Raw genomic sequence first — 19,562 nt, 5'->3', positions numbered from 1 at the left:
TTGTGTATAGGTATCATAAAAATCACCATGTGGTAAGAAAAAAATACCAAACAATGAACGTTTAACGCTTTTAGATGTCAATAAGGAAACTATTGTTAAATTATTCGTAGTCAAAACACACTCACTCAAGAAATTAACGGAAAATAAGTGACTGGAGTTAAAAAAAATTATGACGTTGATTTATGTAAATGAATGATGAGTTATATATTGGTTCTTATGATTTATTTTAATAAATTCAACTACAACTTTGAATGTGATTCTTATTTGAACCTTAATATTAAATAATTACATTAAATTTTCCTGCCTTTTATTTCTTATTTATTCTCACAATAATTATTACCGGTAAATGTTGCGGAGATAAATTTAAAGATACTGAAACTTTACACTGTTTACTATGATACTAAAAATAAATGCGTTTTCAAATTTTATTTTTAATAAAATGCAATTAATTTGAGACATTTTGTTCATTCACTACTGTTTATTTATTCATTATACTATGAAATATATAATATCTGAAAATATGTCTAGATAGTAAAAAAGTATAGTATAATTATATCGGCGAGTAAACTAGCAACAAAACGGAAAAGTTTATAACGTGGACAGTTGTAGATCAAGGTTGGTTCAGTTACATACCGTGAAAATGTTAGGTACCAATGTCAAAAAAGTACTTCTTAGTTCTTGGAGCTGTTTTACAAGAAATTGGTGAGGAAATGTATTTCTCGCAGGGATAAGTTGGGAGCTTCTTGTGTATCCTTTTAAAAGAATTAGCCGAAGAAGATTCGACGGCCTATAGAAATAGACTGAGAATAAGTACTATAAATTTAAATACTTTGCTGCAAATGGTAGAAAGTTCAATCCTGAAAACATATACTCTAATGAGAATAGCCATTATTCCTCCAAAAGTAAATCTTGAAATAACGCTACGCTATTTAACCACTGGCGACAGCTTTAAATCTCTGGAATATTTATTTCGAGTCTCGGAATGCACTATTTCAAAATTTTTACCAGAAGTCCTGTGTGCAATATTAGAAGTTCAGTAGAAAATCAGTTTTACCAAACCAAACCAATTTGGGAGTATAGATATCATGGTGTGCCACCTTTTTAGACTCCTCAATTTTGGCTAATTCTTGGTAATTCTTCGGAAAACCAGCTTCTATGAACAGCGATTCGTTACGTCGCTTTTGCCGAATAATTCCATTTTATCGGAGTATATTTTGGATTACTTGCCAATAACAATATTCAATGAATTCATTATTTCTAAAATGGTATTGTGTCCTTTATTAAACAGGCTTGTCGAAAACAAGAATTGCGACTAATTTCAAGCCAAAATGTAGGTGCTTTGGTCAATCGCCAAACCGATCTTTATAAATTGCCAGTACATGTTTTTGTACATCTGGATGATGTAGCTTTTTACCACTCGCACCAACTCTTAATTCCTTGCGGACAGTACTGATGATTTGGATGTTCGTTTGTAGAGCACATCTGATAATAACTGTCTGTATCTCTGTGAATTGCCAGGCCATAATATGTAGTCAGTTTTCTTATTAGAGCATCTGTTGGAGGGAAAAGAAAATTTTCTCTCCAAGCTTGTGTGTTTTTCCAATACATTCATTTTTGGTTACTTATAAATCTTATATATTTTATATAGGCAGTTGCCATATTTTACACCAAACTTTTCTTCTGATCTCAAAAACATTTCTGTAATTGCATTGACTTTCATCTTAGCTGCAAACCCTTCATGCAATAACTGCTTTTTACGACTAAAACGATAACTTTACCAGTATAGTAACCTATAAGTGACGTTATGCCATATAAAGATTGGAAACCGCATTTTTTCTACGAACCATCACCTTTTTCTTCTTCAATTGCTTTTTTGTTCTACAATTCAATAACATTATTGTATACATGTTGCACATATCCATAAGATTACAAAATAAATTTAATCCCTGTCTCCCAATGCCCAGTAGACGCATAACGAAAACAATCCTGAATTTAGTTTGAACCCATGATTTCTTGATCAATCTTGCTCAAATTACAGAGTGTCTTTACATTTACGATGATCACGGTTAAAAACTGTATCGAACGATATGCGTTCTCATTATTGCATACAATACAATATAGTCATTATTTGCTGTGAATAGTTGTTTCCACTTGTAGAATATTTTGCAATTGCTTTTTCTCTTCTTCTTTGATAAATTGAAACCTTGAAAACAGCATTTTCACGGCCTAGACGCTTTAGCACTGTTTGGATACGAACACGTTTTGAATATATATAGATCATACAAACCATAAAAAATTATTTACAATAATGTCAGGTAAAAAACTGTTTTTTGGGAAAACCCTTTTTTAAAGAATTACTATTGTTCGAATCGAAAAATAGACCGTACCTCATGTTAATTTGAAAAAACAACTATTTTTCAAAAAAACCAATCGTTGTAAAAACGTAATAAATCATTTTATATGAAACAAATTTGTCACACTGATTTTTTAAAATAAAATATCATCTTTACAACAGTGCTGCTCAGGCAGAAAAAATTCATTAAATCAAGTACTGGGATTTCAGATCTTAATTTATTATAATATCAAACTTACATTTTGAGTTGCTACTAAAGAGAGTGCAAAGTTGTGGTTGTCATCTTCCATCACATGTTTGCTTTTTTTCCGTAGTTCTCAACCGAATTTAATATTCTATCTTTCATAGAGTAAAATATTTTTTATCAATTTTAGATTTAGAATTTCTGATACCCTCCAGGTTTTGATTTTCCTTTTCTCTGTTGAATATCCCTTGAAAAATTGTCTCTGATATTTTTCCAGTTTTTAGGTAATTCCTATAAGGATTACCTGCAAAAGTTTCTTTTTTCTTTTAGCTATTTATCTACGGATTGCTTATTGGCCAAATGACCTTATAATTTTCATATTGATATATATACTGCTAGTAGCATTATCCAAGACGTATGTGAGACAATATGAAATAAATTATCAGAAATAGTTATATCTTAACGTTCATCAGAGAAGCTGATTGAAATTGCTAAAAGATTTCAAACAGTTGCAGTCACCAAATAGTAATGTTTGGGAAATTAAAATGAAACTCTTAAAGCTGTTTGATTTATATTAAATGTACTTGGTACCGGTTTCGATCAATTAATAACGATCATCATCAGCCAAATCTATAAATGCGTACAAATTTACAAAATATAAATAAAATTATAAAAATCTAAAGAAAAAACAGTCAAAATTTAAGAAAATTGATAAATATCATATATAATTAGTTAATACATGTTGATATAATTTAAAAACACATACATTTGTATATATAAAATAAAATTAAGTGCACTTTAAACGACAACGAATTAAAATGAAATAAATGTAAAAGGACGCATACAAAAAATCTGAAAACAGGTCTTCCGAAATATTCGACCAATTGTACATACCAGAACAAAATACATACTATATATTATATTTATAAAAAGGAATAGAGAGGGGTTTCTATAAGGCTGATCTGATCATTCATTACTAAGATTTTCGGGTCATCTCTATGTTTGTCGATTTCGAATTGTTAGAGTAAGTCGAGTTTATTATCTTTGGTACATATGTGTATAAGAGTGGAATTTTTTAAGTCAATTTTGTGTCCTGTTTCAAGTCTATGTTTATACAGGGTGATTCATTAGCTCTATGACAAACTTTGGCAGATGAAAAGTGATGCGATTCTAAGGAAAAAATGTTATATGAATATGGATCCGATTCATTTTGGTTAAAGAGTTGCAAGCCTTTGAAAATTTTACACAGTTTAATAGGCAAATGAAAATGTAACATAAAAAATAAGTTTAAAAATTACAAAAATTGTTCGAAATGTCCGCCTTCAGCTTGAATGCACGCCTCACATCGACGAAGTAAAGATTCTATCACACGACGTATGATATTTGGATCATTCCGTATGCTATTAGCTGCATCTTGAATTCTGTCCAGTAGTTGCTGACGGGTAGTAATTTCTACATGGTACACAAGCTGCTTCATGTGTCCCCAGAAATAATAATCCAGCGGATTTAGATCTGGGCATCGTGGTGGCCAGACTACTGGACCTCCATTGCCAATCCATTTGTTTGGAAAATGTTCATGTAACCAAGCGATGACTTCTCTTCCTCGATGTGGTGGTACACCATCGTGCTGATACCACATATTTTGAACGATGTTAAGTGGTACGTCGTCGATAAAATCGAAAAGGTTATGTCCCAAGAAATTTCTGTACATATTTGCATTTAAGCGTTCATTTATCACCCATACAGGTAGCAAAGAATTGTTCAAAATGCCACCCTAAACGTTTACACTAAACCGTTGCTGAAATCTTCCTGGTCTAATTGCATGTGGATGTTGCAAGGACCACACATGTTCGTTATGATAATTATTTATGCCGTCCCTAGTGAAACACGCTTCATCAGACCACAGAACTTGGGAAATGAAGTTATTATTTTGAGCATGTTGCTGAATAATCCAGTGGCAAAATGCTAAGCGTTGCTCAGTATCTCCAGGATGTATTGCTTGAACATGTTGGCGATGAAACGGATGTAACATTTCTCGATTCAATACACGCCATACAAAACTTTGGTATATTTGTAACATGCTCGCTATACGCCGAGTACTAATTGAAGGGTCGTCAAGTACTAAATCAATAACACGTTCTTCATTTTGTACATTCACATCATGGGGACGAACGGAATGTAGTGGAGCGGGGTTACCTGTTTCTCTCAGTCTGCGAAATGATGCACTAAACACTGTATGGGCAGGTTGATGTCTATTTGGAAACCTACGAAGGTATTCTCTTGCTGCTTGCCAAGCGTTTACGTTACAAAGCCCGTATACCAAAAATAATATCTGCATATTCTTCAGTCGTAAATACATGCATTTTCGTTTTCGATCAAAACTCTGACAATTATAAACTTTGAAACACACAGAATAGAGTAAATTGAAATGTTTGACATAAAGAACTCAGTTTTGTTATCACAGCCAACTCTGTATTTGTGTTTCATAATTATTGTTGCGATTGTTGCGAATCTTTACTTCGTCGATGTGAAGCGTGCATTCAAGCTGAAGGCGGACATTTCGAACAATTTTTGTAATTTTTAAACTTATTTTTTGTTACATTTTCATTTGCCTATTAAACTGTGTAAAATTTTCAAAGGCTTGTAACTCTTTAACCAAAATGAATCGGACCCATATTCATATAACATTTTTTCCTTAGAATCGCATCACCTTTCATCTGCCAAAGTTTGTCATAGAGCTAATGAATCACCCTGTATACGTTAGAAGTAGGTTTTGTTTTGTGTTCTACTAGTCGTTTTGATAATTTTCTACCTGTTTGTCCGATATACTAGATAGCTTTGTAGTTTATGCATGAAATAAAATAGACTCCACTGCAATAATTGTGTGTTTGCTCTTTTTTCTTGTAATTGCTGAGTGATTTAAGAATGTTGTTGTTAATTTTATAGCTAACTTTAATGTTGTCATTTTGTAAAATATGCTTAATTTTAAAATTCAAAGGATTGTATGGTAATGAACAATAATTATCAGGATTTCGGATGGTCTTTTTAAATAGAGGGTCATGTTTTATGATGATTTTATAAAAAAGTGTATCAATAAGTTGTAAAGGAAATTTATATTTGTGAGCTAAATTAAAGATAAAATTTAATCCACAAGAATCAAATAATGGCGGTATGTACTGTAATTATAAACAATATTATTCTACAGCATTATTTGCGATGAACGTTGTCAATTATTGCTTCAGATACATCGATGTAGGATATGGCAAATTAAGTGATGCTAGCATGTTTAAACATTCAAACCTGTATGCAAAATTATGTATATACTATGTATATTATGTATATATTATGTATTATACAATTCATTCTTTTTTAAAGTTTATCGCTGTATTGTTTTTCCTCATATTTTAAAGTACCGGACGATTTTCTATTTCGTCTTTGTATAGTCTTGCGCATGTGTTAAAGATCTTAGAAAATACTCAAAAACGAAGTAAGATGTGTTTAGATTTACGGTTTCAATGAAGAAAGAGATGAGAATCATAGAAAATAAGAAAGTACTAGACAATAATTCATAGTCCAAATCTTTCTGCTCCTAAACTACAAGACATTTTGATGTGATAGTATTTATATGTCTGTGTCAAAGGAAGAGATAGGTGATAGGACAGTATATAGGTGAAGATAGTAGAAATTGTCCCAACTTTGCAAGGATTTCAGCATATTGGTGAGATATTGCCGATTTAATGAATGAATTTGAAATTTGGTATAAAATAGTTGGATGAAAGCCATTTAATGTCAAACTAATCTTTGTCGCATTTACAGAAATCGCTGTTCACCATGAAGATACCTCTAGACGATACCTATACCTGTACAATTTTACAACTCTTCTATGAGAGGGATAGACTTCTCAGCAAATATGCAATGTACAGGGTGGGCAAATTTGGGTGTTATTATAGGCTATCTCAGAAACTATAAGAGATATGAAAAAAGTAGGTGCCATGTCCCGATCTCTTTTTTCGAGACTAAGCCAATCCCGCAAACACCAAACCTCTATCTTCTTTTGTTTTTAAGTTATAGCCAAAAAGTCAAATTTTCGTGATTTTAAAAAATGCTCATATTTCGTTTATTTTTGAAATTAGAGAAACGGGGTTGATACGTTCTTAAGACACTTTTTTAAGTAGAATATACTGCCGTTGAAAAGTTTTAAATATACTTGATAATTTTTGAGATATAACACAAAGTTGTGTTTTTTTAAATACAAACTATACTTGATTATGATGTTAAAGAAAAGAGCATATTTTTAGCTTTCCAATGATGTATCGCATGTATGGTGTATTTGCAGAAAATAAGCGTTAATTTTCAATTCGAAAATAGTAAGCGCTAATGTTCAAAATTTTGATTATAGTAGGCGTGTCCGGACAGTAAATACTACCTAGTGGCTATAATATATGGTTTTGCACGAATATGACAGAATAAAGTTGGTTTTGTACCATTATTCAGGATAAGTTGGTTTTGTACCAACGAATAAAAACTTTGAATAGTTAATTTAAATTTCTCAGCATCTTATCCCTGACTTTGTTTACCAATAAAAAATGATTAGCATTTAAAGTTTGTTTATTAAAAATACAAGAAATGTATTAATTAATGAATAATTAAATATGGACAACTTCAGGAACTAAACAGTCATAAACTGTCATCTTCTTCTACTCAACTTACTGGTTGTAAGATTAGAACAGTTCGGTATCAATGAATGAAATCTTCGGTAGTATTTTCCCAGTTTTCCCCAAACATAAGATGTAGAAGTTTTTTGATATCAGCAATCTTTTCTTTTGAAATTGAGTGAGATAGAGGACAATTAGGAATCATAAACTGGGAGCGGACTTTCGGAGAAACACCGTTTGAATCCCCATTCAAACGGTGTTGAATGAAGACTTATGTATCATCTTCAAAGCGGACTCCAATATATTCTATATTTAATTTTATCGTTTTATTTAAAGATAATGCGGAACTTCTTAAACGGGAAACTTGTTTCGCAAAATTCATGAATGAAATGACAAGTAAACTCACGTTGCTATAGTAACTAAGTAGTATTTAGCGTTTTCCTCGCCTACTATAATTAAAAATTTGTATTTTAATCTATAATATTTTAAAAATTGAAAAATAACGCTTATTTTCCGCAGAAACATCATGCGTGCGATACATCATTGGAAAGCTAAAAATATGCTCTTTTCAGTAATATCATAATAAAGTATAGTTTGTATTTAAAAAAATACAACTTTATGTTATATCTCAAAAATTATCAGCTATGTTAAAAATTTTTCAACGGCAGTATATTCTACTCAAAAAAGTGTCTTAAGAATGCATTAACCCCATTTCTCTAATTTGAAAAATAAACGAAATATGAGCATTTTTTGAAATCACTAGAATTTGACTTTTTGGTGATAACTTAAAAACAAAAGAAGATAGAGATTTGGTCTTTACGGGATTGGATTAGTCTCGGAAAAAGAGACCAGGACATGGCACCTACTTTTTTTGTATCTCTTATAGTTTCTGAGATAGCCTATAATAACACCCAAATTTGCCCACCCTGTACAGGAAAGTAGACTGCTACACTTACACGGTGTAGATTTCGCATCTGCTGCTACTTGGATACAATATCGCCGGTACGCTAACGCCAAGGGTGAAAATCCGTGTCAGTACTATGATTTCAAAATGGAGTTGGCAAAAACTTTGATTTACGCCTTCCAAAATAAGAATCCTCAACATCCTGATGCTGAACGTCTAAATCCTAAGTTTCATCCACCAAAAATCTGAAAAGACGCATCGCAACAGCCTTTCCGATTCTAAGTGCAGATTATCTAGTTGTAAATCTTTAACTTTTATGAAATGTCTTGGAATGTTTTAATTCTACTAGGAATTGTTGTCAAATTTTTCATGACTATTGTATCTGAAATTTCAACTAATATGAAAATAAATTGATGATATTGATATAATATGCTATGTTTTCTTTTGTGTTCCAAAGTATGAACCAGCTGAAAATCCTGAAATAGATATTTGTGTAATATTTAATCCATAGATTTGTTTTAGTGTAACGTTAACTAGCCCAAAATTCAATAATTTATATTTAGAATTCCAGAAGATTATGGGACAGGGGCAGTGGCTCAAGGAATCAAAATTGCCCCAGCAACATTCTGCGTAAGAACTTCTTGTATCCGAAAACCATTCTACGCATAACATTAAAACTAATAAAACAGTTTGTGAGAGTCTCAGCCAAAGTTATACTTTCTAGTTATTTTCTTTTCGAGTTTATTTGCTAATGGTAGATGATTAATATTAACTATTTTTACACAAAGAAATAGGCTTATTATTAGAAGTGTTTTTAGTTATGATCTTAGTTACAAAGGTTGATAAGAGAAGGTCATCTTCGAAATCGCTCTCTACTAAATTACGTGATGATGCATAAACATTCTATTCGAAAAATGTCGATATGGCAGATATGACTTTTATATGGATCCACTTCAAATGTGGAATATTGTACTTGATCTGTGTTAGTGTCGCTTTGATTCACATGTTCAGTTTTAGAGTTATATATTCAGAAGTCCGTTGCTTTTGATGCAGCAAATCCTATTGAAATATCGTTAAAGAAAGAAGAAAGTAAATCGTTCAATGAAAAAATCCTAGTTTTCTTGGTATTCATTGTTCAATGCTTTCCTAAAATGCTTTCGCGGCAGTTGCTACAATTTGTACAGCCCAAAAGTTCGGCCACCAACTTTTTATGTATGTGATTAGTAATGAATAGTAATGGATTTATTTTGAGATTTAGTTCGCTTTATCCACCTGTGCAATGTGTACTATACATACAGGCGATAAGACATGAAGAGTGCCGAGAAGCATCTGAGAGTTCTATATTCTATAAACTTTAATAACTAATGAGTTTAAGCAAAGTATAATTTTTTCTATATGTGGAAGTATCGTATAAGTTGCAAGAGTGTTCTTTAGTCCAAGTGGCATAACATAAAGTCACCATTGTGTTATTTCGGAAAACTTTCAAGTGACTTGTTCACATCAACATTCACAACTTGGACATGCGTTCGTTGATGTTTCCAACATACGATGATCCGCTTCTCCGAAATAAATGCAGGTCACAGGACTATTAGATTTCTGTTTTACCGAAGAGTACAAAGAGTACCAAGTGCTTATTTCTTGTTGATTATCTTGATCCGGTTTCGATGAGTTTCGTGAAAACAACGCTGAATCGTGATTAAAGTGAAAAAGAAGTTTTCTTAAAATCGGAGAAGAATTAAGAAGCAAGACATTTTAACGTTATAAAAAAATGTAGAAAAAACATTTTTAATTCTTTCTTGTTCAAATATAATACGTTGTATACAATTTAATCGATTAATAATAACTATAAATCTCTAACGTGTAAAAAGACATAAAGCATATATGATTATTTGCATATACCTTGCGCAACGTTTACTCGAGTCATAAAACGTTCCATTATCGTTACTTAAAAGAACCTCTTTCACGCCCATTAAGCAATAAAATAATAATTCTTAAATTATACAGAGAAATAGCTCGATGATCTATTATGCAAGAGAAACACAGGCGTTCTCGCATAAATTTTTCAACACATATTAACAATGAACGCGAGCTATCAACGTTCGCAACGACGACGTCGGTCATCGTGAAGACGTCAATGAAGACGACGTCGGACGTCGACGCACCATATAAATTTTATAATACGAAAAAAAGATGCGCGAGGTGCGTGTCGAACCGCTAAAAGCTTTTTATTTACAGAGGCGCCGTAAATTATTATTTTTATAATCTGTTTGGGAGCCGCGTTGCTGCTGTAGTGAACCCCTCGCCGCCGATGGAATTAATTCCGTGTTGACATTCGAACCGACGATGATGTATTTACAGAAATAATTATTGCCTCTGTTCTCACTTGAAAGCGCTCTCAACGTTTTCTTACAGAATGAAGCCGGTTTATTAGTGTTAAAATGCTTTTTCGGTCGTTCTCGTAATTACCACAGTAGATCTACCTTTTTTCGTGGTAGATTTACCCAAAGATATGTCTGCCGTGTAGTATTGGAGCTCATCAATGATATGCGAGATGTTTTTGAGAAGAACAAACCCGATTTCACACCCATACCAAATATACAAACAAATCTCAGTTAATTTTTTATTTTTTTTTTGTTTACTAATCATTTTTTATAATTTTTCGTTTATGAATTTTGATTATTAAGAGTAAAGTCACGCTATTACTACTAAAATTTATTATGAACAAATAAACAAATAATTTCAAATGGTATGAGTTCTTATCAACGAATATATTAAGAAGTTCCAGTAGCCATATGAAACCATAAAAGTTATTTCAGCAATAAAAATCGTTGCGGCAGACGTTTATACACTTACATGAACGCTTGTGGTGTGTAATAAAAATGAAAATGGAGTTTAATAATTTAAATACACAATATTTTTTAGAAGAGCCATAAAAACCTATAAAATGAAGAGTTTTTTTTACTTCTTTTTAATACAATTCTGAGATTATTTTCCTTTGTGAATGAATCCAACAAAAGTTTAGAAATTTGGTTTTTCTCTATGCTTTATGTTAAACTAAATATAATAGCCTTACAAATTCATTCAATTACACAACATTTTATTTAATTTGTAAACAAATTTATACAAATCTTTTACGATTAGAAATTTTCAAATTGCACAATTCAAATGTTCCTCGACGAGTGAAAATAACTGTGTGACATTCACAATAAGAAATATACATGATGTGAATCCATCTAACACAGGTTCGCACTTCTCAATTCTTAAAGAACTCATCTAAACGTATATTTTAACAGCGTAAACGTATAAGGTGCCGGAGTATTTAACACCGTTTATAAGTACACGATGGTCGTGATGCAGAAAGGTAAAGTAGAAGACTTACAGATGTGTTCGCAAGCCGCGAAAAGCCTTACGGCTCTAATGTACAGCTGTGCATTATAGCGCGAACGATAAACGTGTAAATGGAGATAATTGTGCAATAAACGTGTAGATGTGGATGCGTTTGTATTATGTGTGGGTATGGGGTTATAAAAGGTATTATAAGCAGTAGAGAAAGGATTCGTGTGAGTTTAGAAACAGGACAGGAAATAAAACATAATTTCTTTTAATATTTATTTCTAAATAAATTAATAATTGCATTGCATGCGTAATCGACAAACAAATAATTGCTTTTCTTCATTTAATTAAGAGAAAGTTTATTTAAAACAACAATAAATGATATTGCACAATCATCCGAAAGTATGCATTCAGAATCATCATAAATATGATTACGATATAGCCCAAAGAATGAAAAATGCTTTCATGAATGTTACATTGGTTGACATGCTGCTCAATCTATTGCTGTTCATAAAAGTAGTGTGGACTAACAACTCACTCATTTCTGATTGCAACCTTTGGATATCAGCCACATTCATAGAGTTCCAGAGACTTTTAGTACAGTATTTCGATTATTAAACATCTATATGAAGAGTCATCCTCGTCTTATAACATCGATGTTACTTGATTCTAGATTTAAATCCAAATAGACTTCTAACTAGAAATTAAACTTAATGGAACCATTAAATAGTAGTAATATCTTATATTACACAAGCACATGGAAGAAGAGGATGCAGTTTAACAGTTATAGAGGAACCTAAGAATAGTTTAGAAATGATTTGATGTTTATAGAGAGGATAACAATTATAAAGAACATGTTTGACGAGTTTTTTCTATGGGATGATACCGAGAATGATAGTGCAAGCCAACATCAAGGGTTTAAAGTCGTGTAAAGATCTGCAACTTCACCTGATGACACTGATGCCGATGCGCTGCTATATCATAACCAGTTTTTCGTAGATATGATATTAATCACTAAACTTCGGCCGAAGTTGTGAATCTTTCGACTAGTTAAGCCGACATCACTTACGGCCCAGGTCCTCTGATAAATATTATATCAACCTGAAACTAATCATCATATTGTGACGCTTCGGCCAAAAGTGGTCTTGACTTTATCGGGTGAAGTTGCAGATCTTTTGATTAATGATGCTGATGTCGCTTGCACCCGAGGCGGAGTGATAAACATTATATCCACATTAAATTTCATCACGTTGTGACACCTTGATCGTAAGCGACGTCGGCTTAAATAGTTAAAAGATCTACAAATTCACCTGAAAAAGCTGCGATCGCTTGCCACCGAGGTTCAGTGATTAATATTATATGAACCTGAAACTGATTACCATATTGAGACGCCTTAGCTGCAAGTAGCCTTGACTTTATCAAGTAAGATTGGTAGATCTTTTGACTAATTAAGCCGAGGTTGCTTGCGACCCATTATCAACCTGAAATTGATTACCATGTTGCATCATAATACACTAAAAAGACAAAAAATGAGAAAATGGGCATAATAATTGTAACGAGAGTCAATTCTGTCGTTCAAGTCTGTGTCGAGACAATTTAAATGGAAAAAAAGGAAAATGTTGTGAATAAGTAAGATAGATCTTATACCCCTGAAAGCATGGGAGTAGTGATGGGTATGTAATTTAGGTATGTTGATTGGCGAGACTGAGGATATGCATCATACATAGTTGGACATAACTAAGGGAATCTAGCGCATGTGAACAAGACTATAAAGGAGTTAAATTCTGTTCAAAGGCCTTTACTGCTTTGGTATCGGGATGAATACAGGGCCACGTATCGGATCGCACTTTATATAAGATATAGATGGAGAAGATTTGTGTCTGGCACTCAAACTGCATTGCAACAATCAAGCGATTTTAAGAAGAATAGGTGAGGAGAGAATAAAAAAGAGAATTCGTGAAACTGTTGTAAAATGATAAAATTTGTAGAGAGAGTTTAAATTATAGAAAACATGTTTGAGAAACTTTTTCTGTAGAGTGGTATCAACATTGTGTGATTTAAAAATAATTTTCAAATTAATTATGTGGTGAAGTTGGTTTAATATATCTGATTTCTACGACATAAAAGCGTTTGATAGGATTCTGGTTGAAACTTACTAATGTTGGTGTAGAATAAGGGTATGTGGGATCAGGCTTGGTATTGTGTAAATTGTGATGAATTGTCAGCGTGAAGGTTGGGTCTACACTTCCTAAAGGTTATGAAAAGATTATAGATTGGCATGAATTAGGCTGGTGTACATAGTTGGAGTTAAAGGAGGGGTTTATTTAATGGTTTATTATATGGTTATTAAACACAACACAAACTCTTTTTTTGCTTTGGTCCCTTCATATTTCTATAATAAAAGGTATGTTGACTTCGAACTTTTTCCAAGATGAATTCTGAGTTATTCTGGGCGGTTTTAGACTTTCTTTTGCGATCAATCTTTCATGAGCCGCATATCCAGTACATGTAATTAACGTACTGAATCCTTTCTTCATTGTTGATATAAAATCGGAAATCACATTTGCAGATAGTTAGTGTCATTATTATATGATAACGACACTTATCAGTTTGTGCGATGGCTTTTTTGGACTACTTCTGCTTTGGCTGCTTTTCCCTAATAAGTTTTGTTTAACCTGCTTGTCAGTTACTAGTTTCGTTCGAATATTTGATTTCACTGTTTTTATAAGAGAGTACGACACTAACATTGACATGTTCTCGTATTTGTCAGGAACGTTATCGTGTGCTGCGCAACCGTTGTAATCATCGATGCAAAAACGCTAAAAGACTCATAAGATATTTTGGAAAACAATGCATCACTTGGTGTTATAAATGGTCTCCCACAGATCTACCCATTCTTGACGCTGCTGCTCTATTTTGCGGATCCTCCTGTGGTAGTTGGTAACATAACTAGGCAGAATACTATTAATGAAATTCTTGCATCTACCAACGGGCTTTCCGTTTCATTCAGCTTGATTATAGATGCTGAGGTCCGGGATGCTTTAACTTACTCCGAGTCCACTAGTTTCGGAGCAGATGGTATTGGACTCAGATTCTTCTTACCCATTCTGGATATAGTTATTACTCCCCTAACACATATTTTCAACTGTTCTTTTGAACAGTCTATATTTCCGTCAATTTGGCAAATAGCCCATGTTATTCCTTTCCCAAAAATAAAATCTCCGTCCCATGTTGGTGACTTTCGACCCATTTATATTCTATCTACGTTGTCAAAAACTATTGAACATTTAGCTTATTTACAGATATAGAAATATCTTGAGGAGTTTAATCTGATTAACAAGTTCCAGTCTGGTTTTCGTGAGGGGCATCGTACTACTACAGCACTGATTAAGATCACCGATCATACTAGATGTGCTTGTGATAAGCGTTGTGTTACCTTCCTAGTGTTACTTGATTTCCTGTTAACTAGGCTTTCTGCTATTGTTTTTACCTATTCCGGTGTATCTTGGTTCCAGTCTTACCTTTACTTGTCTTTACGTGTCCGTGTGGAATGTACTCTCTTCTTCTGTTGACATCAAATGTGGAGTTCCCCAGGGTAGTGTGCTGGGTCCTTTTCTCTTCTCAATTTTCATCAATAGTATTAGTGATGGTATCTCGTGTAACTATCATTTGTATACAGATGACCTTCAACTTTATATTTCGTCAACTGTTAACAACCTCTCAGATGCTTTGTTGCATCTTAACAGCGATCTCTCTAGCGTGCTTGACTGGTCTACACGTCATGGACTTAACCTGAATTCAGGTAAAACGCCAGCCATTGCGTGCCACATTGCATTTGGCACTCTCCCCTTGCTGGCACAATTTAGTTCCTTAACTACCCTTCAACTGAAGCCTGGCGACACCGTTATTCCGTTTCCTAATACGGTCAAAAATCTTGTTGTAGTAATGGATTCGGCGATGTCTTGGCGGCCACAAGTTCAGGGAGTCTGTAAGGAGGTTTACTTCTGTTTCCATACTTTGAAAAAACTTCGCTGCTACCTTCTTCCTGTTTTACGTCGTAGTCTTTGTTATTCTCTCATTTGCCCACACATTGATTATGCTGATGCTGCGTATCCCGATCTGTCCGCAGCCCTTCGACGTAAATTTGATAGACTTCAGAACAATTGGATACGGTACATTTTTGATTTAGGAAAGTTTCAGCACATTATGGAGTAATGTACTTTTTTGTGTGTCTATTTCCTTCCTTATAGTAACTGACTGACCGATCCGTTACATAACTCAAATATGCTCATTCAGTTTTATTAGCACATCATTTAGTATTACTTTTTTGGTAGCCATACTTTATTTATTTAAAATTATTTTTAAAAAATAAAAATTATTTACATATACTACCAATTGGGTCTCTTGGATGATATCGCTTATTGCGATAAATTGATCCGTTTGTCTTGATGTCTATATTTGTCATGAATGTATATATTTACGTAAATATTTGTTTTTGAGGCAATCAACATTATTATTATTTGTCTGATTCCAATTCTGCAACTATTTTAGCAAATTCCTTTTTTGAAAGCTTGGAACTGGCATTCTTTACCATTTCATAAATTCTTATTCTATTACTCATATTGTCGAATGCATTGAATTAACAACGTATATCAGTAAATTTGTATGCTCAGATGATTCTAGAAAGCTTTCCTAAAAGTAAGTTTCAAAAACTGTAGCCATCCAGTCATTGTCTGTGGCAAGATATGTGATTCCCCGAACTCTAGAATTTTCTGGTGCATGTCCCTGATCCCTGATATTTATACCCGAGTGGGGGGCATGTTTTTTGCTCTAACTACTTTTACGGCTTTATTAGCATTGGTATAAAAACTGGTTTCGTCAAAATTTCATAGTTTTGTCCGATAATTTTCTACTTTTAAGGATTTAAGACCGTTTTCGTATAGTTCAAAATATAGGTTTATAAGAAATCATTAAAAATATTGTCGTTCGATTCGCACACTTAACTAACTAAAATAAATCATTAAGATTTTGTGCCTCAAGACTTCAAAGTTGTGCTTCATCTCAAACTAGAGTACACTTAGTGTAATATTAATGGACATTGGATGTAACACATCGACATTCAGTTAATTCTGTAAATACATTGGAGTAAAATAAATCGGAACCAATTAGCATTGATTTTCTATTAAGCTTGCGCCCGTTGTAATCCCATCTTATATCTATTACAGCGGTGCCGAATGCGTTTACGGGGTGTGGGATTAATACGATTGGGAATACGAACAATTTGTCACGCTCTTTCTATTGTACTCTGCCTTCTCCCTCCGCGCAATGATAATACATCTTTGTGTCTTTCTATTACATGCTTCGAATTCGGCTCTAAAGTCGTGCGACATCTGTTTTGTCTTCTCCTCATCCTTTTCTATCTTCCGGTCGGTTCTATGTTTCAATTTGAAATCCACCCCCCCTTTATTCGTTACCCCTTCGGGGTTTTAAACGGTTCGAAAAACTTCTTACTACCCCCGGGACATCGCGACAACTGCAATATTTAATTGTACGTACCGAGTTTCCGCCCTCGTCCGGTCGTAAATCGTAGTCCGTAGAGAGGAAATCTTTCTCTCTTATCGTCGCCAATTTCTTCTATGATCCGCACCGAAACGGATCGCTACGCGTGCCCGGTTTATTGAACACCCTGTGATTTATGCCGTATTATGAATAATTTTCAACTGATAAGATAAACGATACAAGAGGAATCGATATATTTCTCGACCTTCACGGATCGTAATAAATTTTGTCAAACTGGAAAAAATATTTCTCTTTCTCTACAACTTTGGGAAAATCTATGGAGGATTTTTTTACGTATTATATAATACATTATGTACCACAGACTAATTTAAACAATTAGAATTTTAAATTAAATTGTAATTCTTAAATGTGTAAATTCAAAGCTCTAAGTAGCACATTGTCGAAGTAGTTTAATTTTCAAGTGCTTAATAACCACACTCAATCCTAAAAGATAACACTTAGTTTCTTGTGAAACGCGGCAATGTCCACTTGAACAGATAGAAACAAGAAAAAGAACGGTATCTGTATACATCAGTTTATTGCGCCCCATGCGTTCTGATGTCTTTACGAGCCGTAATTAGTGTCCGTTTCTATGTAGGTAGACCGCACGGGGAAGGTTTCAATTTTTTTCAAACCGTTCTTGCTAAACAGGTCATTTCCACAGCATCGTGAATGAACGAAGATGGAAGAAATACTACTTCAAAGATTCCGACTTGGACAAAAAAACTAAAACTGAAAACACTAAAACGCCCACTTCCAGGCATTTCGTACACGTTTGAAAGGCGATCCCTATTTTGGGGAAGAAAGTGCTGGTTTATGGTTTTATTGGCGTTACTCGGGCACTTTCCCGGCCAGAAGATAATAATGCGAGAGGTATAAAGTTGTTTGTTTCAACCGTGAAAGGATTACATGGAGTAATAAGGTTTGGGTGTAATTTAGGTGACCTGCGTTGTTTATAACAACAATCGGTTGTATTGTTAATATTTTTTTCTTATTTGGGCTTGTCGTAAACGAGTTGGGCACAAAAGACAATAACGTCGCTTTTAGTCTACTAAAATAATGGTTATATGAGTTTATTAGGGGAGGGTAAATCGCTAATACTAGAAAATTTATCGAGGATACCATAAATATAGAAATCGAGGAATTAGGAAGCTTATTATCATCATAAAGTTAAAAATCGTTTACGACTCATTTAACTCAAGAATATTATTTCAATTGAGATCTATATATATAAATTACTAAACTAACAAAAGGTGTTTCTATTGTGTTAAAAACTGTCATTCTTTCTAGCTAACACATTGCGGTCAGTTCGTGTTATAGTGAGCCTTTTGCTGGACATCGATTAAACGGAGAATTGGTCGAACCGATTGTGAACGCGGATGCGAATTGTAGGCGGCTATAGATTTGCAGCAATAACAATGGTAGCTAATGTCCGATGACAGATGCGGTCGTCCAGCCACCCACGCGAACGCCACTGGTCGACAATAAACCGGCCCATTAAGTCGCACGCGATTTGCGTTACTCTCTCCCTATTAACTAACCGACCAATTTATTTTTATTTATCGACGCATGCCCGTTTAATTGGTCGTTTAATGGCGAGTTAATCCGTATCTATCTACCGCGGTAAAACGATTTTCCCCTTTTAACAGTTTTCACATTCATACAAATGGATACTAAAAAAGATTTACACAGAGCAAAAAAAGTTTTGTTACAAAATTTGTTTTTGAGAATATAAAAATTAATGAAAATGTTAAAATCAGACTACGTAATTTGTGCCGGAAAAGACCTAATTAGCCCTTTGGGTACTACATATCATTCACTTTTTCAATAGATAAGGGACAAATTATACTGGGGTAAACGAATGTTCCACCATGGTGGTTCACAAATAGGAGTTATTACCCCTCAACCACAGATGCATTAATCATTACATTAACGAGGCTAATAAATCAAACAATGCTGACGATGCAATAAAAAAATATAAATTTGACAAATCGACAACTGGAAAAATTGGACATCTCGCGGTGAACTTTCAGGTTCTTTGTTACCAAATTTTATAACAATGAAGCGACCAGAGACGAAAGAACCTCTAATTGCCTAATCCCTGAACAACGCAGAAACTGCAGAAGTCTTAATTTTACTACTAAAAGTACTTCACGTTTCTGCAATCCTTGTTCAGTTTTCCAAATCTTTGTCTAAACTTCTAAACGATTTATTAAAAGTTTAAACGACGTCAATCGAGTGGTGACATAACTCTGAAGAGAAAGATTGACAGAACATTTACCGAAAGTTCCACGAAACCCGAACGAAATAAGAAGACTACGATTCACGAAAATCAATAAAATAAAGTTATGGTTAAACCTTGCCTTACTTTAGACGTTAACCTTTTATAAAAATAAATGACAAGAACTCCGTCGATGTTCAAACTCGACGAGGAATACTATTTTGTCATACTAGAAAACTCACTTGCTCCAGATGTTGCTGGAACTCCAGCATCGAGGTCAAAATGCTGGACGAACCTGTATTATCGTTGCACTTGGGAACTGCTAAAAACCAACTAAACCATTGAACAACCGT

Source organism: Onthophagus taurus, chromosome 7 (genome assembly GCF_036711975.1).
Source record: "Onthophagus taurus isolate NC chromosome 7, IU_Otau_3.0, whole genome shotgun sequence".
NCBI lineage: Eukaryota > Metazoa > Arthropoda > Insecta > Coleoptera > Scarabaeidae > Onthophagus > Onthophagus taurus.
Note: the sequence above shows the minus strand (reverse complement) of the source record.